Source organism: Nomascus leucogenys, chromosome 6 (genome assembly GCF_006542625.1).
Source record: "Nomascus leucogenys isolate Asia chromosome 6, Asia_NLE_v1, whole genome shotgun sequence".
In the NCBI taxonomy this organism is placed as follows: domain Eukaryota; kingdom Metazoa; phylum Chordata; class Mammalia; order Primates; family Hylobatidae; genus Nomascus; species Nomascus leucogenys.
Window position 1 is genome coordinate 97,095,693 of NC_044386.1, and position 22,687 is coordinate 97,118,379.

Consider the following 22,687-nt stretch of genomic DNA (forward strand, 5'->3'; position numbering starts at 1 on the left):
CTGGGGCCCCAGTGCACAGCCCCAGTCAGGTAGGGTTAGCAGAGAGAAGGCGTGGTACTGGTAGCTCCTACCCCCACCCCACCCCGCTCAGCTACCCCAGCTCCTGCCCAGGGGGCCTCTGAGCACTAAGTTACAGCTTAGCCTGGCTGCAGGGAATGAGAGAAGGGCAGTCAGAGGCAGGAAGGATGGGGTTGGCTGGAGCCCTTGGGGACAAGCGGGCAGGAAACCCTTTTCTACGAGGTTCTCAAAGAGGGAACAGGCTGCCCAGCCCCAACTGAGAACATGACCCCACCCTTACCTTCTCTCAAAGCCAACACCCTCCACCCTCTCTTGAAGCCTTTCCAGCCCCCTTTAACTCCTCTTTAGCAGCCCCCAGCTCAAGGCCAAGGACTAGCTTCCTTGGCCCTGGGTTTCCCTGAATGCCCAGCCTGGGGGTCTCTACTCCATGAAGGGCTGGTGGGTGAAGGGAGGCCTGCCTGCCTATCTGTGACATAAAAATCAATCCTTTTAGCCCCTTCTGAAGCCAGAAGTTCTCTGGTTCTATATTTTAAAATACTCTGAAGTCAGTGAACTGACTCCTGAGCCATCCTGTGCACATGTGCCCTCAGCTTGGTCACATGCAGGCACACACACGGCACATGTGTATACCAACAGATGCACGTGATGACAGCAATATTTCAACAGCTGACCACTGCACAGAACCCACACTCCCTGGGCTGGGAAAAAGAGGAGGCTCTGGGCATGGAGGCTTTGGGACAAGCAAGGCCCCTGCAGGAAGGAAGCCGGTGCTTCGCCACACTCAAAAGGCAGGACTCTTTCTCTGGGGGAAGGTGGGGATGCCGGGGATCACCCCCCACCTGACAGGCTTTTTGAGGATCCGCCTCACCTCCATAGACATCCAGTCCAGGGCTAAGGCTGCCCCAGTGGCATTTGGAAGTCCTTCCTAATATCTAACTTAAATCAAATCAACCATCTCTTCCTGCATTCAGTAAACATTCTCCACGCATGGCCATGCCGTTGTAGAAGGAAGCACAGATGTGCTGGGTCACCTAGAACTGTGTGCGGTGCGAGGGCGGAAGAAGAAAGTGGCTTTGATGTCTATCAGTGGTCAGGGGTGGGGAGGCTTCCAGGATCCCTGGGTGGATTAAACTGTGGTCATTCCCCATGATTCAGTTTTCTTGGCTAAATAGGGCCTGGTTCAGGCAGGAAACCCTGCCACCTCCCCCTGCCACCCAGTCCAGTGAACGTCTCCCTGAGCTCACTGGTGGGGTAGAACTCCACCCTGGACTTTGGTCCTGTCTAGGGGACCCATTTAACCACTCAGGGCTTTAGCTAAATTCCCACCCAAGATGCATCCTGAAATGGCAGTGATATCTTCAGGTATTTATCTGCCCTTCTCTCAGAAACCCCTTCCCACCTCCTCTGAGGCATCCTACCCGGACCCCCAGGCCCTGTCCCACTGCCTGAAATCCCACCAGTAGGGTCCTTCCTCAGTGTTTGGGTGTTCTCTGCATGGGGGTGCTCTTACACGCCCCAGTTCCAGAGATACGGGCCTCCCCTACCACTCTGCCCCTCATATCCCAAGTCCTAGGGGCTGAAGCTGGAGGGTCCAGTGGGGGATGGGGAGAGCCTCTGTCACCCTCCATGCAATCAGCTGAGTGTGGCATAAATGACCCATGAGTCCTGGGGCCTGGCAGAGGAAATGCTCAGGCCCAAGAGTGAGGTCACCTGGACAGGGAGGCCCAGCGAGGGGCTAAGCAGGGCAAGCCTGGGCTCCCAAGGCAGAGCCCCTCTGGCAGAGGCTGGGGCAGGACCTGGGCAAGCCTTGCCTTCGGACCTCGGCTGAGCGTGCAACACCAAGCATCTGCTGGGGAAGGTGGGGAGCTGCCACAGAGCCTTCCCTGGGAGACTGACCCAGATTTCTCTCTCCCTTCCTCTCTTCTGCCACACAGGAGCAGTGTTTGTGTGTGTGTGTGTGTGTGTGTGTGTGTGTGTACGTGTGAGCGTGTGCACGCATTTGCGTTCTCAGCCCTGGCAGGCGGAGGGGTGGAAAGGGAGGAGGCTTGCTGAAAGCTCTGGGAAATGAGACCGAAATCCTCCCCAAATCCCTGGCCACTGTCACTAATAGCTGAAATACGCTCTTGACAACAAGGTGAAAGTCCCTGGATGCTGGGGCCTGGCCTTGCCACCAGGAGCTGGTGCCCCAGGCCTGTCTGTTATGGGAAGGCCCCAGGCCTTGTGGATGGTTGGGGGGTCATGGCCAAGCCCTGACCCCATCCTCTGGCACTCCTGACATCTCCTTTCGAGGCAATGTCCCACAGGTTCCCCAGGCGCTTCCCTGGGAAGCAGTGAGCTCCCGGTCAGGAGAGCGGTATAAGTGGCTGGGGAGGGTAGGTCAACATCCTGTGGCAGGCACTCAGGTATGTGTGGGGAGGTGGCTTGCACAAAAGAGAGCTGGAGGGCTCCTCCCAGCCTGAGCTGTTTCTTTGATGCCTACTTCTATCCATAGTGCTGGCCACCAGGAGCCCCTACCCGGTCCAAGTTGGCTGGCCTTGTCCCCAGGAGGCCAAACCTCAGGACTCAGGGGGAGGGCCTTGAGACGGGCCAGGGAGGGCTGGACCCAGGCCTGAGAGCAGCAAGTTCCGGAGCATCTGACTCCAGTGGGAGGGGAAGGGTGTGTCCCTGTGGGGCTGCTGGCCGTGGCAGGGGCTCTTGTACACACGTGTATACAGATACAGAATTGTACTTGAAGGGACATGCTCCTTCAGACTTGTAAACACACAGCTGTACACATGTGACACACACACAGAGATCTGCATGTGCAGAGGCACGCTTGTACACACATGTGCCTGAGCTCGTACAGAGGGGGGCACACACACACACAGGTCCCTGCCTGTGCACATGTGGGCAGGGACGCCTGGTTCCCTTGTGGGCTATTCTGAGCCCTATGAGGTATATGAGAGACATTTTCCCCAGAGACTGTCCACAGGATGTTCAAGCCAAATCCTCAAAAAGCTTCCAGAGGTGACTCCAGAGGCAAGCCCTCTCCTCTGCCAGCACTCAAGGCCCCTTGCCCGACCCTCAGCCCTCTGGTGGGCTCTGTGTCATGTCCTCTCTAGCCAGGCCTTTCCTGCCTTGCTCCATGCTTGGCAGATATCATGCTTTGCCCTGTACCCTGAGAGCTAGAGCCCTGCTCCTTGTCGAGGACCCCAACATCCTGCTAGAGGGCAGTGGGAACCTCCTGCTCACCCACTGCTTGTGTGTGACCCTGGGTAGGGTTCTGCCACTGCCTGGGCCTCAGTCTCTCTTCTGCCTATTGGAGGGGCTGCTTTGAGGCCTGGGAGCTCTGAGAGCTGGGAGACCTAGCACAGATGAGTGCAACCATAGTTGCGAGTGCCCTCCAGACCAGCCCCAGCACACAGCGGCCCTTTCCTGCACCCAAGGAGTATCCTTTGTCCTCATGCATCCCCTCCACAGCTAGCTGGCTCAGTCACCATGCTGGGAATCCCACCCGCCTGCAGAGGCTGACCTGCCCACACCGACCTGCCCACACCGCACCCTCCGCCAGGCAGGTGAGGTGAGATGCTGAGCTGATCCACCTCCAGGCTGCCCTGCATGTGTCCTGGGCCCTTTCAGACCCAGGGCCTTTGCACAGGCGGTTCCCTCTGCCTGTGGTGCTCATTCCTCTCCCTCAGCCTAAAAACACCTCCCTTTCCTCAATGAATCCATTCAAGTGTTTGCTCTTCTGTGCAGCCTCTCTCCCCAGTCCCAGCCACCCCCACACAGTGCTCTGGTTCTGGCTCACTGAGCAAGTTTTCCCCAGCACTGGTGAGCCCTGGCTATGCTTCCCCACCACCAAGGCCATGAGCTTCCCAGGGCACAGCGAGGACCTGTTTATCTCAGTGTGCTCGGACCCCCCAGAGGGCCTGGCCCGGAGCACACAGCGTCCAGCAAGTTTTGGCTGAATGAATGAATGAATGAGTGAACGAATGAATGACATGAACATGTGGACATCTCCGCCAAGTCCTGTCTATGAGCTGAGACACAAGTTTCCGAGGTCCCCTTTGAGTGGGTGTTCCTTGGTGGGCAGGGCTGCCTCTCTCTGCCTCAGGGAGTCTTGCAGTCAGAGGCTCGCCTCTCGTTCAGCAAACAGCCCTGGTGGAGGCCCTGTTGTCAGAAAGTGTGCAGCACTCCTGGGGGCAGCAGGCACACATCAGAGAACATGGGAGGGAGCCATGGGGCCTGCGTAATATGGGGCTAAGATGAGTGTGCTGTCATCACTACTGCCCTCATCTGTTGATTACTGTGAGCCGGCACTGGGTGAGGGGCCGGGGACTAGCCTCTGCCTGCCCTGGGGAGCGCACAGGGGAAGAGATGCAGGTGAAGGAAATGACTTAGGGGCTGAAGCTGGAGGCAGAGGAGGGTGATGGCTCAGTAGGAGAGCTTGGGAGCCACACAGCCTGATTCATGCTGCCCACCACTTAACAACTTTGTGATCTGGAGCAGCTAACTTAATCTCCTTGCATCTCAGTTCTCCTTATCTGTAAAATGGAATGCTAAGTGTATTTACCCCATAGCATTGTTATGAAGATCAAATGCTTGTAAGATGCTTTGAACAGTGCCTGGCACATCATAAGCACTCAAAAAACAAGCCCTGCCACTATGAGTTGTTGGATCATTAGTTCAGAGCAGCCCCAGACTAGGCATGCAGCAATTGGGCAGGCTGGCAGCACAGGAGACAGGCAGGTGGCAAGGGCTGAGGAACTCAGCCTCTCTGAATGACAGGTGACTTGGCTTCTTGTGTTCAAGGAATCAAAGGATCTAAAGAAGTCTGGCCAGAGGCACACTGAGACGAGCAATGTGGTTGGAGGAGAGGATACTGACCCAAGAATTCTCTGGATAAGAAGAAGGAGGAGGGGAAGCCTGAAGTGGATAGGCGAGGAGGGGAAGCCTGAAGTGGATAAGCAAGGAGGGTCTGGGGTCTGGGAGTGCTAATCCTAGCCTTTCAGCTCCTAATAGTGCATGGATGAGGGGGCATGTGCTTGCCTTGCTGTGGAGGTCAGCACCAGCAGAGCTGTGCAGATCGGAGTGTGGCTGGGCACAAGGCAGGGAGCACATTCTCCCACTGGAGGAGCAGAGCAGAGGGCTGAGGGCTGCTCTCCCACTTCCGGCTATCTGGATGGCCCTCAGTGGAGCCCTCCTAGGCTGCGGGCGCTCGGGCTGAGGTTTGTGGACCTTCCCAGGCATGTGGAGCCTGCTCTTTGGGCCAAGCCATCCTAGCAAAATAGGGAGGGGCGAGGGGCCACAGAGTGAAGGAGGCAGCTGCTGAATATGTGAGATGAGGGCTGCTCCCGGGGGACTGGGCTCGAGGACAGCAAGTCCCTGGTGCAGGAGGGAAGTGGGTGGACTTTCTTCCGTTGCTCAGCCCCGCTGCGTCTCTTGCTGTCTACCTAAGGCCACCCCCTCCCATCCCACCATCAGCCTTGTCAGTGTGACATTAATGGGCTGACATTAACAAGCCGGAGCTCCTCCACTTGTCTGCCAGGTTGAGCCTCAGCCGTGGAAGAATTGCTAATTACAGCCACCATAAGGAAATATCAATGATGGACGTCAATATTATTGCCTCCTGCATCCCCTCCTGTTTATTTGGAGATGAAAAGTGCCCTAGGGTCGTCTCTCCAGGACGAAGCTGAGTGATGACAGAAGGAAGGAGAGCTGCACATGGAGAAAGGGGCATCCTCCAGCTGGATTCATTCATGAAACCAGGACCCATTTCCTCTGGGCAGAGTCCTCTCCACTGAGGGCCCAGGGATGGGGTTGAGGGCAAAGGGAGGAGGAACTAGTGATCCTGCTCCCAGCCCTGGTTCACCAAGTGACTGCATGTATGCCTGTTTGTGCCTCAGTTAACTCATCTGACAAATGGGTATGATAATTCCAGTCCTGCCTACCTTGTGCTTTGTGAGGAAGTGAATGAGGTGCAAAATCAGGGTTTTGGAATGACCCATGGTGCAAATGCAGAGGCTTTGTGGGCTGGAGGAGACACGTGGGGTAGCTGAGCAACTGGAAGCCACCAGCAAAGAGAGGTACATGTCCCAGCTCAGTGAACTCTCTGAAGCAAATATCCCCCCAACCATCCCCTATCAAGCACTTTGGTGGAAATCAAACAAACACTAAACACAAACACTAAAGCCAGAGAGAAGAGGGGAAAGCTTGACTCAAATGTGCAGTTGCTGTCTGGTGTCTCTGAGCCCCTGAGCCTGTGGGGACTTGCAGGGCTTCCAATCCACACCCTAAAACCTGCATGTAATGCCAGTCACAGGCTGAACTGTCACACGAGGCAGCCCTTCATCCGCTGAGAGAATCTCCCAGGCGTGCACACCCCTATTCAGAGAAACAGGGCCCCAGTTGAGAAGCCCCTTAGAGACAACCTGGACTGTCAGAGAAATGCACTTTACATGCCAGGGTCACGACGCATGCGCAGGAATACATCCACGTGGCAAGTTCATGAGATGTGCACAGACTAGAAATAGGCAAGCACACACACACAGAAGCAAAGCCCCAAAGACACACGTGGAAACACATACACTGTATGGTATTCAACACACATATACACACACACAGGGGAGCTGCCCTGGGGAGCTCACGGGGGAAGACACACACACACACACACACACACACACACACACACACACACACACACAGCATCTTAGGCCCCAAACTGGGTTCTTCCTAGCCCTTGGGAACCTCTCCCTGTTGAGAAGGAAATAAAAAATCCCATGTGGTCTTCAGACACACGTGGCCTCTCAAGCCACGGACAAGCCAAGCAGCAGCAACTAGACGCTGGGAAGCAAAGCCCAGCGTGGCCTGAATATTTCACAGGAGATTTTGCTTCACAGAAAATCCCTTCTTCGCCGCTGTGCATGTCAGGGTATAATTACCCGTTATGTAGCAGAGCAGAAACCTGGGAGGATGTGTGCACAGCTTCTGGCCTGGGCCGCCACTGGGCCACCGCCTCTGCCTCTGCTGCAGGCCTGGCAAGGGCCATCCTATCTCTCACCTGCTCCCACCACGGGCCAGAGGGAGGACAACTGGATGCCACTTTGGGACATGGAGTTTCCTGGCTTAGGGTCGCCTCTGCTCCAGGTCCTCAGACTCTGCCAGCCCCTAGCTGAGGAAGGGCCAAAGTCCCCCATCCCTTTGCCCCCCACAGCATCTCCCTCAGCTCTTCAGCAGGAGCACAGAGCCGCAGCTCATCTCACTCCTTCATCTTCCCCCTTCACCTCGCTAGCTTATCGAGGAGTTTGTAGTCCCCTGAGTGAATGGCAGGGAAGACCGAGAGAGGTACACACCAGAGGAAGGGAGAGAGGGCATCCTGGCTGGGCCCTGGAGACCCTGGAACACTCTCCCTCACTCCTTTTGTCCTAGAAAATGTCCACACATTTCTAGGCTAAGCTCAGATTGTATCTCCTCCAGGAAGCCCTCTGGGACTGCTCTCAGGGTCAGGAGCCTTCTCTGGCTCCCATAGCCCACTGTATTCCTCTCCATCACTGTTCAGTAATCAAGGGCTGAAAACATAGATGCCTACAGAGGCCAGGGAGGGAATGAAAGTGAGTGAAGGGGCAAAGATAATACAGTAGGGAGTGGGCAGAACTCACAAACTGGAGAGCATGCCCCTGTCTAATGCCTTTCAAACCACATCGCCTTACAGCCCAGCAACTTTGCACCTAGAAATCGACCCAGGAAAATTGAAAACACTTGTGCACAAATATCATAGCAGCATTATTCATAATAGCCAAAAAGTCAAAACCACCCAAATGTTCATGAATGAATACATAAACAAAATGTGTTATAGCCATACAATGGAGTATCGTTCAGCCAAAAAAAGGAATGAAGTACTGATACGCACACACTAGAGCATGGATGAGCCTTAAAAACTGTGTGCTAAGCAATGGAAGCCAGGCAGAAAAGCACACATATTGTATGATTCAATTTCTATGAAATGTCTAGAATATGCAAATCCGAAGAGACAAAAGTGGATTCGTGGTTGCCAGGGCCAGGGAGGAGGGGAGAATGGCGGGTAACTGCTAAAGGGTACAGGGTTTCCTTTCGGGGTGATGAAAATACTCTGGAATTAGATAGTGGTAAGGGTTGCACAATTGGGAATATGCTAAAAATCACTGAACTGTATGCGTTAAAATAGTGACTTTTATGGCATGTGGATTATATTTCAATTTTTTAAAACCAAATTGTTTAAAATGGAACAACACATCCACAAGCCACATGTCTGTCTGCAGCCTCTAATTTTCAACCTCTATTTTACACATTTGTCTCCCTCACAAGAGTGGAATCTCTGGGAGGGTGGGGCCCTACCCGAGGCACAGCCATGGTCCCCAGAGCTGGCATCTCAGGGCAGGCACTTGAGCCACAACAGTGACCACAGCAACACGTTAAACCAGGGCACACTTCATACTCTGTAAAACCTCTGGCCCAGAGCCATGGCCCCAGTCTCAGGTGAGGCCACTGAGGCCCAGGCTCAAGGTCATTTGCCCTAAGGTCACTTGAGAAGCTGGAGGCAGAACTGGGCAGAAAAGCCAGGCCTCCAGACTCAGTGCAGCAGGACCCAGGGCAGTCGGGGGCCAGCTGCTGCTGGGCACGGAAGATGGACACAAGAAGGCAGGCAGCTCTGTGGCTGTTTCCTGCCTCAAAGCCCCCAGATCCCTGGGGCCTCAGAGTCAAGTCCACCTGCTGGATCTGGCCTCAATCCCCTTTGATGGACAAGCACCACCCCTAGCACCTCCAGCCCAGGCCCTGTCTATCATCCCTCCAGCCTTTGCTCACACAGGTCCCCCTTCCTGGAAGGCTCTCTTAGGCTTCCCAGGCACCAGGCACAGTTCCTCCCCTCCCAGAAGCCTTACTTCATCACCACCTGCCCCTCCCGCAGGGCCCCTCCCCATCTGAGCCCTTGCAGCACCTCTGGGAGGGTGTGCAGGTGAATACAAGGGAACAGCGGGACATGTTCCTGACTGTGGGGCTACCCAGGACCTGGGCCAGCCTTGAGCTAGAAGCAAGTCTGATATCTCAGGGTCTGACTGCCAGCAACTAGGTGCAAGGCCAGGATTGGCTGGCAGGGAAAGGGAGGGAAGAGGGGAGAAGAGGGAGAAGATAGAGGGAGAGAGAAGGAGAGCGATAGGGAGGAGAGGGGGTGAGAAAGGAGGAAGGAGGAGAGGAAAAGAGGCAGGGCGAGATGGAGAGGAAGCAGGGGCTGCTCTTAGCCCCAGGGTCCCAGGAAGGCTAAGCCAGAGCCCAACACAGTGATGATGCAGTTGGGCAGCCGGTTAGCTTCAAACACTTGATGACACCCAAAGTCACAGATCGGTGCCCCGGGGCAGAGTGAAGCTAGGCGGGGAGGAAGCCCCTTTGGGACAGAGGCCCCAGCTTTAGACCAGCGGTCACGTCTCATTCCTATTCTCCCTGTCCCCATGCAGCGGTGAGGTGGGGAGCAGCGGTGGGCAGGAAGGCGGTCCCCGCCTGGTACCCACCTGGGCCTCCTGCTGTGTCCCAGTTCAGCCTAAGGAGCTCAGCCACCCTCCTGGGTGAGACTTCCAGGGTCAGACTCTCCTGACTGTGGTTATAGACTGAGCCTTGACCCTGGCAGGGTGGACTGGCCCCCAGGGAACTGGAGGAGGCCCCAGATGGCTCACTCTCTCCTACGCCACAGGGCTGGGTGGCGATCTGGTCTGTGGGTGTCAGAGACAGGTCCTGGCTCTGAGTGCCTGCTGGCAGCTGGGCCCGAGGTGGCTCATGGGCGGCTGATTTCCTGACCTTCCAAAGACCAAACACATGACAAGCCTCTACCTCCTCCTCCTCCTCCTCCTGGGGCCAAGCACATGGGTACGGGAACACAGCAGGTGTCTAATAGATGCCAGCTCCCCCTCTGAACTCCAGCCCCAAGTTTCCTCAGAGAAGCTGCCACTCCTCTCCCCACCCCCACCCCCACCCCTGCAGTGCTCGCTCCCCAGCTCTCCCCACCTCCCCTCCACATGGACTCAGTGCTGCCTCCCTCTCAGGCCTGGATGAAGCTGTGAATTGCTGGGTACCCACCCCTCCCCTTTCACCCCTCCCCTCCCTCCTGGCCTTTCCCAACCCAGATACACATCACACCAGTCCCCACTCAGTGTCCTCAGCTGGTTTTCAGCTAATCCCTGCAGAGGTGTTAACTGATAATTAAGATGTTAGCTGTAAACTTAACATGTGATTCCCTGCCAGGAGTATTTTGGTCTTAACAGGTTGCTTTTGGAATGGGAAAACCTTCAAGACCCAGCCAAATGGCAGGCAGGGATGCAGAGTGGGGTGTCGGGGGGCGCTCTGTGCCTGGAGACCTTCCAGCCTCCAGAACCCCCTCCTCACCTCTCGCTTCACTGAGGACAGAAGGCAGGCATGGGAACCCAGAGCTCTGCCTTTCAGTGTCAGCCCCACACCTGTGAGGCAATGACCCTGGAAATGAGATGAAACCTCTCGGAAACTCAGTTTTCTCATCTGCAAATGGTGAGATAGAACGCCGACCTTGAAGAATTGCAGTGCAGGCTGACAGGTAAGGCCCCGTGTGCCCAGCACACAGGAGCCCTGAGAGCTCCTGTTGTCCCCGACTTCCCTTTGCCTCTTCCCACACTGAAGGTAACTGTGTCAGCTTCCACTCCTTCCGCCTCCTCACACCAACTCTGATCAATCACCAAGTCTATTTTCTCAACTTCCTAAATGTCTCCCCAGGCAAAGATCAATGGAATCAAACAGCAAGGTCTGGACAGACATGAGACTTTGGGGACATTTCAGCAGATGACAGGAATGGAGCTTCAGAGTGGCAGGGAAAGGGTGCTTACCCAACAAACAGTGCCAAAACAACTGCAAGTCATCTGGGAAAAAACCACTTAGATCCCTACCTCAAACCACACACAGAAATACATTTAAGATGAACTAGAGATTTAAATATTTGTGAATATCATAAACAACCAGAAAACAATATGGGCCAATATTTTTAAAATTCTGCAGTGGATAAGGTCAGGAACTCTAAAGGAAAGGAGTGATAGACTTGAACACAGGACAATCTAAAACTTTTAAGGGGTTAAATAAATCCATAAACTTAAATGAAAAAAAAGTTGTGAATAATGATTTGCACATATGCCAAATAAAGAGTTAATTTCCTTAACCTCTTCTAAATCCACTTGCTCTTGCAAATCAATAAGATGCATTTCACCGCCCCCAATCGCTGAAACCACGGTCACCTGTGACCTCCCCGTTGCCGAGGCAGTGACCAGTTCTCAGTCTGCATCCTCGGCCCCATTTGACACGTGCTTGAAACGTGTCTTACCCTTGGCATCCAGGACATACATGCCTGGTTCCTTTCCATCTCACTGGTTGCTCCTTCTCGGTCACCTTTTCAGTTCCCCTTCAGCTCCCCACCCTCTAACTGATGGAGGTCTTGGGGCTGGGACATTGTTCTTTTCTATCTACTCTCCTTTGATGCTCTCGTCCAACCTCATGGCTTTAAATACTATCTTTATGCTGATGGCCCCAAATTTGTATCTCCAGCCCAGACCTGTCCCCTGGATTCCAGTCACATACATCCACCTGTCAACTACATGGTTCTGCCAGGCTGTCTACAGGCATCTCACAATTTACGTGTCCACTGCCAGGGCTGGCTTACAAGTGTGTGACCTGGGCTCTGCACTCAGAAGGGCCCCAGGCTTGGTTTAATGTTCTATTGTCACCTCCCACTTTGAAATTCTTAATTTTTTTTTTTAGCAAAAAGTCACCCGTTTTCACCGTGCTCTGGGTCCCACACATTATGTAACCATTTTTTCCAAATGACTCATGGTTGTTCAGCACTCCTGTCCACCACTGAGCCACTCCTCTCCCCTACACCAACCCGCTCCTCTCTGATCTCCCCACCTCCTCTCCGATCTCCCCATCTATGGCAACCCCACCCTCCTAGATGCTTGGGCCAAAACCCCTGGAGTCATGGTTGGCTCCCTTCTCTCTCTCTCACACACCACTTCATGCAATCTGTCAGCAAATCCTATTGGCTCTACCTTGAGCATGCATGTGGAATCCATCCACTTCTGCCCACCTCCACCAAGACTCCCTGGTTCAGGCCTCCATCGCCTCCTCCCTGGATCACTGCAACAAACAGCCTCCTGTCAGATCTCCCTGCTTCAAAGCTGCCAGAGGGATCTGGTTAAAATGTAATTCCAATCATGCCATGTCACTACGCAGAACCTTCCATGGCTTTCCCCACTTCATTCTGGGTTACAGTCAAGTCCTCCAGGCGGCCTGCAGGCCCTCAGTGATGAGCGCGTGGTCCCTGTTTGGCTGCATGGCCCACTCTCTCCCTCACTCACCCTATTCTGGCCACACCAACCAGCCTTCTTGCCATGTCCCCACAAGCCAGGTCTGCTCCTGACTCAGGGTCCTCAGACCTGCCGTTCCCTCTGTTTGGAAGGCGCTCCCCCCGAAACATCTACCCAACTCAGTCTCTCGCTTCTTGCAGGTCTTTACTTAAATGCTACCTCTCGAAGAGACCTTCCCTGACAACCATGTCCAAGTTGCCCAACACTTCCCATCCCCCTCTGCTTGATTTTTTTTCTCCTTAGCACTTAACACTCCCATACACATGCTGTATTTTTCCTTGTCTGTCTCTCCTCCATCACAGCTTACATTCCTTGGAGCAGGTATATTTCGTGAGTTTTGTTCACTGTTTGGTCCCTAACCAAAACAGTGTCTGACACATAGTAGGTGCTCAGTAAAACTTCCTGAATGAATGGATACAGCAGCAGAGGACTTGACATCAACAAGCAATTTACAAGTGAAGAAACAGAAATGGCCAACAAGCATATGCAAATATGCTCAACCTCATTAGCAGTCTAAGAACATAAAGTAAAATCATTTTTATCTGTCAAATTGGCAGGGATTAGGTGATTAATAATTCCTGTGATTGGCAAGGGTGAGGGAATGGGGCATTTTGCATACAGTTTGTAGGAGCATAAATCGGCTCGACTTTCTGCAGGTTGATCTGGCTGTCCAGAGCAAATCAAATGTGGAAATGTGGGTGCCCTCTGACTCAGGAGGTCCACTTCCAGAAACATTCCCAAAAGAACTACAGCACAAGCACACACAGATGTGCAAACCCAGAGGTTCCCTGAGTGAGGTTTATAAATAGCCAAATGCCAGAAACAACCTAAACGGCTGCCAACAGGATTAATAATTGGTGAATAATTTGCAGACCATCATACAAGGGATGTAAAAGGGTGGGGAAGAACTCTATGGAAGGACCTGGGATGATCCATATGACATTGTTAGGAAAAAAAAATCAAGTGCTGGAGCAATATAACTAATATGAGCCCATGTTTTTCCTTTTAAAATATGTTGATAAGTACATAGAAAAAAGTCTGGAAGGGGACATATCAAACGAGTTATCCGTGTTAGCTCTTGGGAGGAAAAGACTACAGAAGGGGCTTGAACTGCATGCTTTAAATACTGAGAGATAGATGGATAGATAGACGGATGAATAGATAGATAGATAGATAGATAGATAGATAGATAGATAGATAGATACATACATACATACATAGATAATAGATAACATATAGATAACATATTACCTTAATAATCAGAAAAATGATTCTGCTTAGGGAGAAAATACCTTCTGTGACTCCCCAATATTAAAGGGTGCAGAAGTAAGCCATTCCAAGCCCTCCACAACCCCTCACTGCCTCATCCCTGTTACCCCCACCTCCACTCTGGCTCCCCAAAGTGCTCTGGGTTCCAAGCTCACGAAGCAATTTTCTATTCCCGGTTCCTTTCACAGCTCCACGCCTGTCTCTCAGCTTTGTTCACAGGCACAAAGGCCCAACCCGCCCTGTCCCATGACCTCCTCAGCCTGGACTCCGCTGTGAGAGAGCCAGAGGGGGGAAGACGAGGAACCCTACAGCACTCCCAAAGACCAGGACTGCTGCCCCAGACCCCAGCGAGAACTGCCAGGTCTCTGTCCTAGGGACAGCCTGCAGCAGCTGGGGGATCAGGAAATGCCCTTGATTGTGGCCTAGGCAGGCTGGCTGCCCCTGGCTCCAGGACACCCGTAACAGCCACTGGAGGCAGCTGATCTGAGGAGGCCAGGGTGAGCCCAGCAAGGAGGTCTGGCCAGAGGAGGAGGGAGACTGGGGGTTCAGCCCCCCAACTTGGGTTGCCAGATTTGGCAAATACAATTGTATGTGCCATGTAATATTTGAGATATATTTACACTGAAAAATTATTTGTTGTCTATCTGAAGTTCAAATTTAACTGGACAGCAGTATTTTTTTTCTGGCAACCCTAGCTGCTACCCCATCCCATCCCTTGGGGGATTTGGCACCAGGCAGAAAGCCTTCACCTAGGATGTCCAGGAGTGGCGGAGAAATGGCCTCTCTCAGGCCCACCACAGAGGGGGACTGAAAGTTGAGACAGCTCATTCCGGGTGCTGATGGATGTCCCACAGAGAGCTGGGAACTTCCAGAGTTAGCGCCATCAGGAACTGCACTGGGCAGCGGCAGTGAAAAGGCAGGTGACGGCAAAGGGAGCTGAACCTGGGATGCAAAACCTCCTGCAGCCAAGGCACTCGGCAGGTGTGTGGCGCAAAACAGAGCCTGAGCAAATGCAGACAGTGAGCATGGGACAGCAACGCTGGGGTTGCAGGGATGGTGTGTCCCAGTGCCTCTGAGCATCCCGGGGACACAGCCTGGTGAGGAAGAATGGCTGAGGGGTGGCCTTCTTTCTCAGAGGTCAGGAACTCCTCCACAGGAGGCCCCTCTGCTGCTGGGGCCTTCAAACCCCACACTGTGTCCCCCACCATGGCCCCTGGCAGAGGCTCATTCGCTAAAGGCCAGCCTGAGTCGGGGGACCTGGTCCTCACACCCAGCACCTCCCACCAAGCACAGAAGCATGAGGCAGGGTGAGCCTGCCTCACTCTCCCCTACCTGGGTCAGATGGCGTTGGGAGGCAAACAGACTGGCCTCTGGGGGCCTGGGGTGTGGTAGCCTGTCCGTCGCGGTCCCAGCATGCACTGTGCGGGAAGAGCAAGAAGGTTAGTGGGGCAAAGATGGGGCTTCCTGCTACCCCGGGTGAGGCCCACCTCAGCACAGCTCCCCACGATGGATCCCCATTGCCCAGCCCAGCGGGGCTCAGGTGCTGCCTCCTAGCACAGCGCATGCTCCTCAGCGCCAACCCTACCCACTCCCCAGCACCCTGGAGTGGCCAGCCCTTAACGGATCACACCCTCAGGAGCATGAACTCCCTGGCCTGGCATTCAAGGCCCCGTCTAAGCTCCTAAACTTCTCACTGTCTCTCCATGTACTCCAAAGGTCAGCCCACCTCTGCAAGTTTTGTTCACGTGCACAGATACACAGATGGACAACCCCACCCCATTCTCTCTGAGACTCCCATTGCTACCAACAAATGTGTCCCCTGCCTCCTGGAAGCTTCACCTACATGTCCTCAGCCCCAGCACCCCTCAAGATCCCCAGCGAGGTCCCCAAGGACCCCATCAGTACCCCCAGCTCTCCCACCTCAGCCTGTGGTCTCTGGCAGCTGACCCCCCTTGGGAATACTCTGTGACACCCCGATCCACCCTTCCTCATTCTTCACTACACCCCCATCACTCATCCTAGACATGGCCACAGGTGCTGTCTCCCTTCCTCCCTCCTCCCAGACCATCCTGCCCACACCTGTGCTTCAATCACCCTCTGCCTACGCCCTCAGTGGCACCCACCACCCCCAGAGGAGAGTGAAGCCCCTTAATCTGGCCCACAGGGCACTGCCCAACCCAACCCTGACCTGTGGGCCACCCTCACCTCCCCTCCAGACCACATGGCCACCTGCCACCTCCTCAGAAAGCTCTGTGACCACCTCCTTCTCACGGTCTCCAATGTCCTCCATAGGTCACCCCTGAGGAAGCCATCCTCACCGTGTCTCACTGCCCTGACAGACTGACTTGTTATTTGGTTTTCCTTGTTTCAATCGTCCCACAGCAAACTTTTTCCATCAGGTTTATTGAGGTATAATTACCCCACAGTAAAACTGACCCTCTCTAGAGAGCAGTCTATGAGTTTTGACAACTGCGTGTGGCTGTGTAACCACTATGGCCATCAAGGTACAGAACAATCCTTTCACCCCCAAATCCCTACATGCTGTCTTTTTGTAGTCAACCCCTCCCAGCCCCTACCCCTGGCAACCACTGATCTGTTTTCTATTCCTGTCATTTTGCATTTTCCAGTGTCATACAAATGGAGTCATCTACACGTAGCCCTCTGAGTCTGGTTTCGTTCACCCAGCATAATGCATTTCAGATTTATTAATATCTGTGTTGCCTTTTGAATCAGAATGTCTTTCTTTTTTGTTGCTGCATAGTACTCCGTTGTTTATCCATTCAGCAGCTGAAGGGCATTTGTGTTGTTTCCAGTTTTTGGAGATTATGAATTAAGCCACTATAAATATTCACATACAGGTTTTTGTGTGAATGTAAGTTTTTATTTCTCTTGGTTAAGCACCTAACAGTAGCATTGCTGAGTTGTGTGGTAAGCCTATTTTTAACTTTATAAGAAACTGCCAAACTATTTTCCAAGTTGGCTATACCATTTTGCATTCCCACTAGCAACCTAGGAGAGTTCCAGTGGCTCTGTACCCTTGCCAACACTTGGTATTAGCCATTTTCAAAGTCAGTGTAATGATATGTAGTGGTATTGCATTGTGGGTTTTTTTGGTTTTTGTTTTTGTTTTTCTTTAAGATGGAGTCTTGCTCTGTCACCCCGGCTGGAGTGCAGTGGCGCCATCTCGGCTCAATGCAACTTCCACTTCCCTGGTGGGGAAGTGATTATCCTGCCTCAGATTCCTGAGTAGCAGGGATTACAGGTGCGCACCACCACACCCAGCTAATTTTTGTATTTTTAGTAGAGACGGGGTTTCACCATGTTGGCCGGACTGGTCTCGAACTCCTCAACCTCAGGTGATCCACCCGCGTCGGCCTCCCAAAATGCTGGGATTACGGGTGTGAGCCATCGCGCTCGGCCTGCATTGTGGTTTTAATTTGCATTTCCTTAATTACTAATAATGATGAGCATCTATCTGATTTATTTTTTTAGTGCCATCACTATTGGAGATTAACATCTTAATTTAATTATTTAAATTATTTACCTATTTATTTTCCATCTCTTCCATCACGTGTGAAAGCAGAGACCTTGGTATTTATTCCCCCAATACCTAGAATAGCATCTGGTACTGGATAATGATGATGACAATGATGGTGGTGATGACGGTTGTGGAGGTGGTGATAGCTAACATTTATAGAGCCCTTAGCATTTGCCTAGCACCATTCTGAGCGCTTTACTCATAGTAACTCATTTAGTCCTCACAATTGCCCCAAAAGACAGAGATGCTATCAATACTCCCATTTTACAGAAGAGAAAACTGAGGTAGAGAGAGGCAACTAGCCCAAGGTCACACAGTTAATAAGGGGCTGAGCCAGTCCTTGATCCCAGGTGTCAGAGTCAGAACACCTGACTAGGTCCTTGGCCAAGCCCTAAATGCAACACCCGTGGAGGGATCCATTGTCCTTGTAAACTCTGCATCTGGAAGCTCCCTGATTAGCTTCCCACTTGAATCCATCCTCTTCCTCACCTTCCGGACAGTGTAGATGTGATCAGGGTATTACACAGCCCATAGCAACCACTCGATATGCCCCAGGTGGATAGAATAAACAGGAGTCACAGCCTTGGCTCTTCTGAAACCTGCCTCTGAAAATGGTCCCACAACAGCCTTTGTACCAGAGAATTTTATTGCTCACTGAATGTCAGCACATTTCCTTGGCATTTCCTCAGCCCCTTTAGAGTTAGTTGGGCCGTATGAGAAGTTCTGCCCAACGGGCTGTGAACAAAAGCAATACGTGTCATTGCTGAGCCAAAGCATTTCAGAGCCCGTGCGTAACCTCATCATTGTCTCTTCTCTGCCATGGTGACTGGAGGCGACGTGTTCTGGAGGGGGCTACAAGATGATGGAGCTCCTGGCAGCCTAGGTCCCTGAGCTGTTGTGTGGAGCAGAGCTCCACTACCCTGTCCACATCCCACACCGGGCATGGAATGTGAGTTCACATGGTAAACGGAGCAAGGGAGAGATCCTTTGTTGCAAGAAATCACTGAGAGTTCAGAGAGTACCGGTTAGTGCAGCATAACCTGGCCTATCCTACAACATCCCCATTGCCCCTTTGTGGGCAGGTCACCTTGCTGCATTTGCTGTTAGAACATGTTTGGGTGACTTTCTGAGTGAGAGAACTAAGCCCCATTTGGGAGTTTCTATGTAACTAAAATTTCAGTGAGGGCAGAATAATCTCAGTTCCCAAGTTCAAGAGTTCCCTATCCACGAGGAAAAGGGGGAGCTTCCAGGCCCTGCAATGGGCTCCACCAGCAGGACCTTCCCCACATGCAGAAGGGAGGTGTGAGCTGAGGCAGGTAGTGGCATCTCCATGAGAGTTGGGGCCTACGCCTACATTCGAGGGCCTGAACTTGACTTTAGAGCAAAGGCTGGGGCATCTTCAGAGCTTTATCCTTGACTTGGGTCCAGGACCAGCTCCCAGAAAGGCTCTGGGACCCTCCACTCATCTGTCCACAACTCAGGGGGATAAGGATAACTCCCACAGGGCCTTGGAGCTGCAAGCTTAATTGCCGGTTTATATTTTGAACTTACTGGTGTTTTACTTTGGCAATTATCACCTTAATTGCCGGTTTATATTTTGAACTTACTGGTGTTTTACTTTGGTAATTATCACCTTAAATGTTGTGTGTTCCTGTGGGATAACACAAGGAACAAGGACAAGAGGCTACCCCTTAAGATAACAGGGGCACTAGCAGGCGACCCAAGGGAAAGCCCTTCCTGTTGATAAATGCCCCTGCGACTTCTCACTTTCCCCAATAAGTAAGACTTGGCTGCAGTGGAATCAGCCCACCAAGAATCAACAGGTGTGACTGATCCAGAGCAACTGAAAACAAAGTCATACCAGGAAACCAGCAGTCTCTGCTCCATTCTTTGCTTTGAGCATCTATCTACTTGGGAGTTAATTTTGATGATGAGAAATTCAAAATGGTACACTAGGTCATTTCTGTGGGTTTTTTTTTCTTTGTAAATGAGACCTGTTTAATTGGGTGCAGGCTGAGGTTTTCACCCTGCTTGAACACCTTTTGCATCCACCATCATGGCCATAGCATTTGCTCAGATAGGCTTGAGATAAGGAACTGGTCAGGGATGCAAGGATGGCTCCTGGCTAAAGTGGAGTTGGCTAGGCTGGGGTCAGCTCAGACCCTCAGCTCCAAAGTCCACCTGAGCATCTCACTCAGGGAGGAAGGGGTTGTAGGTTTCGACTTAATGGTCTAATTCACAGAGGCCCAGGCAATGTCGGGATGAATGCACAGGCCCTTGGAAAATGCCTGACAAGAATCGCTTTGAGGGAGGAGTCCCTGAATGCAACATGAATCATTTGCCCTTGAATGGTTTTTGCTGATTGATTGGGCTTTAGTTCACTGTCTGCCAAGGGTGTAGGGGGCTGAAAACAGAGGACAAAGGTTCAGAGGCAAATGGTGAAGGCAGCACCTATGGGAATGGAGGAAGAGCTGGCACAGGAATGAGGGGACAGGTGGAGGGAGGGTGGAAGGGAGGGGAGTGGAGGAGGGAAAGTGGCAGACACCCAGGTGAGGGGTGAGCACCATTGCCGCTGTGGTTGTTATAATCATCACGGTCCCCATAAATCGCACCCAATGAGCCCCCTGGGCTAAGTGCTTTCCTTCTGCTAACTCATCTGCTTCCCACACATGCCCTCGAGGCGGGTACCCTGACCATCCTGGTTTCCAGGATGGGGAAGCTGAAGCATAGAAAGATGAAATGTCTTGAGAGGAATGGGGTTGTTTCAAACCCAGGCAGTCTGGCTCCAGCACTCGTCCCTAAGAGTCCCTGATAAAATCGCAGTGATGAGGTTGGAAATGAATGGAAGCTCCTCCTCGATGCCACTGGCAGAAATTCTGTCTGTGGGTGGTCAGATCTAAGATGGAGAAAAATTCCTCTTTCTGCCACTTACTAACTCTGTGACCTTCAGCAAATTACCTACCCTTTCTGGGACTGGTTCCCTATCTCTAATGCCACACTCATATGGCAATAGAGATTAAAGTGTGTGTGTGTGTGTGGTGTCTCGTACAGTACTTGGTAAAGAATAGGCACTTCACAAAAACCAGACACCCACGGGGCCACGGTACAGAGGCACCAATCTCCAGAATTTCTAAGCATGTACATATGTGTGTATGTATGTGCTCCTATGTACATGTGTCCCTGCCAAGGTGACCACTCATGTGCACCTGCATGCATTTCCCTCCCTAGTCCTGTCCCCAACTAAGGGTGGTGGTGGCATCAGTCACATAGCCCCCCCAAGCCGAACACCCAAGCATCACTCCAGAGTCCTCTCTTTCCCTCTTTCACCTCGCATCCTATCACCACAGTCAGCCAATTCCTGAATATTTCTCAAACTCATCTTCTCCCCAATTCTCCCCACCCCCTTCTGGGCACAAAGGTCTCAGCTGTTTCCTATCCTCCTGCCTGCAGTCCGCCAGCCACCCCCATCCACACAGTGGCAATCAGAACAGCCTTTCCCAGTCACAAATATGACCTCATCCCCGCTCCACTTAAAACCCGCCCAGGAAGCCTCGCCAGGCCAGACGCGAAACTCCGAAGCCCTGAGGAGCAGCCTGACAGATTTGACTAAATAAAGATCTAAAGCTTCTCTATGGCCAAAGATACCACAGACAAAGTTAAAAAAGACAAACAGCAGACTAGGGAAAGTATTTCCAACACACAAGACAGACAAAAGTTTTTAAATTCCTAATGCACTAAAAGCTCTTTTATATCAATAAGAAAAAGGCAAAAAGAAAAGAAAAATGGGCAAAGGACGTGAACAGTCCATTCACAGAGGAAGAAACATCCATGGGCAAAAACTGCACGAAAAGTCACTCAGCCTCACTGGGGAGAAGCGGAGTGAGCGTGGAGACCACAGTGAGATATTTATCTAGATCGGCAAGTATCTGAAAGATTGAGAATGTTCAGTGTGGAGGATGGTATGGAGAAATGGTCACTCTCAGATACCAAGGGGGCAGCATCAGCTGGCCCAACCTTGGGAAGAGCAAGGTTGCTATAAAAACTGAGCAAGCAGACCCTTCACCCCGGCCACTCGCATCTAGAAATCTATCCTGCAGAAAGGCTTGCGGGTATCAGCAAGATATATATAAGGATGTTCCCCGAAGCATTATTTGCAAGAGTGAAAAATGGAAGACAATCTAAATATCCATCAACCCAGGACTAGTTACATAAATTATGCTTTGTACGAACAATGGAATATTAGGCAACGATTAAAAAGAACACGGCAGATCTGGGTGCCGTGACATTGACTGATGCCCACAATATACTGGGAAGTGAAAAATGGAACTGGTGGGGTCATAAGCATAATATGATTCCGTTTCCTTTTTTAGCAATACACGATGAATATGCTTGCAACAGCACAGAAAATGTTCTGGGAGGAAACATACCAGGCCAACAGCAGCAGGACATGGGCAGAGTGGGCTTTAAAGGCAAAGGGGGACTTTCCTACTTTACAGGACACACTTCTATATTGTTTCCGTTTTTTAATTTTGCTTGAGCAAATATTGCTTCTATGGTAAAAAAAAAAAAATATTCCTCCTCCTATAACCCCTCACAGGCTGCAGGACAAAGTTCAAACTCCCTGGCATGGCACCCTAGGATCCTGAGGACACAGCCTCTGGGCACCCCCAGCTCTGGTCTCCCCTTTTCCAGCCTTACCTTAAATCCAGATGCTCCCAACTCCCTTAAATGTCCCCCAAGCTGCCTCTAGGCCTTTGTCCTGTATGGGTCCCTCTTCCTGGAATGCCCTTTCCTGCCTTCTGTGCCTTGCCTTTTAAGTAACTGCTCAGGTGTCACCACCTTCTGGAAACTCTCCCCAAACACTCCCCCACACTCTGCCTTCATGGGCCCATTGCTCCTGTAACATGTAACAGTGGTGACAGTCGACATTTAGGAAGTGCACATCGTTCACTGGGGGCTGTGCAATGTGCCTTGCGTTATATTGACTCATTGAATCATCCTAGCAACCCTCTGAGATAGGTTATCACCTCATTTAACAGATGGGGAAACTGAGGTACAGAGAGGTTACATGACTTGCTCAAGCTCACACAGCCAGTAATTAGAGGGGGTAAGTGGACCTAAGCAGAGGGTCTTATGCAGTCTTCTACTAGTACTTAGCACGCAGGGCTGAAAACCCCTGGTCCTTGTACCTGCCAGGCTCCAAGACTGGCCTGTGAGCTCAAAGCTGGGATTTGCCTTCCCCAGCAACTGCTCCCCCACCACTGCAGAAGCTGGGCATGGTGGAGGGTACACCAGGGTCTGCTGGGTTCAGAAGCCAGCCCCCATCCCCAGCCAGCCAGGACTAAATTAGGCCCCTCGGGGCTGGTCTCCTGGGTGGGGGGCTGGGCTGGGTGTGGAGACCAGCCCCAAAACAGCCAGCTGACCCAGGACTGCCAAGGAAAGGGATGGGTTTGCAGTCTCTCCCCAGGCAAGGACC

General features: G+C 52.2%; 1 protein-coding gene across 4 annotated transcripts in view; it reads right to left on the bottom strand.

Moving 5' to 3' along the window:
* LINGO1 (leucine rich repeat and Ig domain containing 1) overlaps positions 1 to 22,687 on the bottom strand; it is a 206,601-nt gene that overhangs the window by 48,844 nt on the left and 135,070 nt on the right. For 3 of the 4 annotated variants that reach the window (XM_030814859.1, XM_030814858.1, XM_030814860.1), the window contains one exon: positions 15,006 to 15,091. The exons of the other annotated variant lie outside the window; for it this stretch is intronic. The gene's annotated coding sequence lies outside the window, so the exon portion shown is untranslated. The remainder of the gene's footprint in view (positions 1 to 15,005; positions 15,092 to 22,687) is intronic. 4 annotated transcript variants of the gene reach the window in all.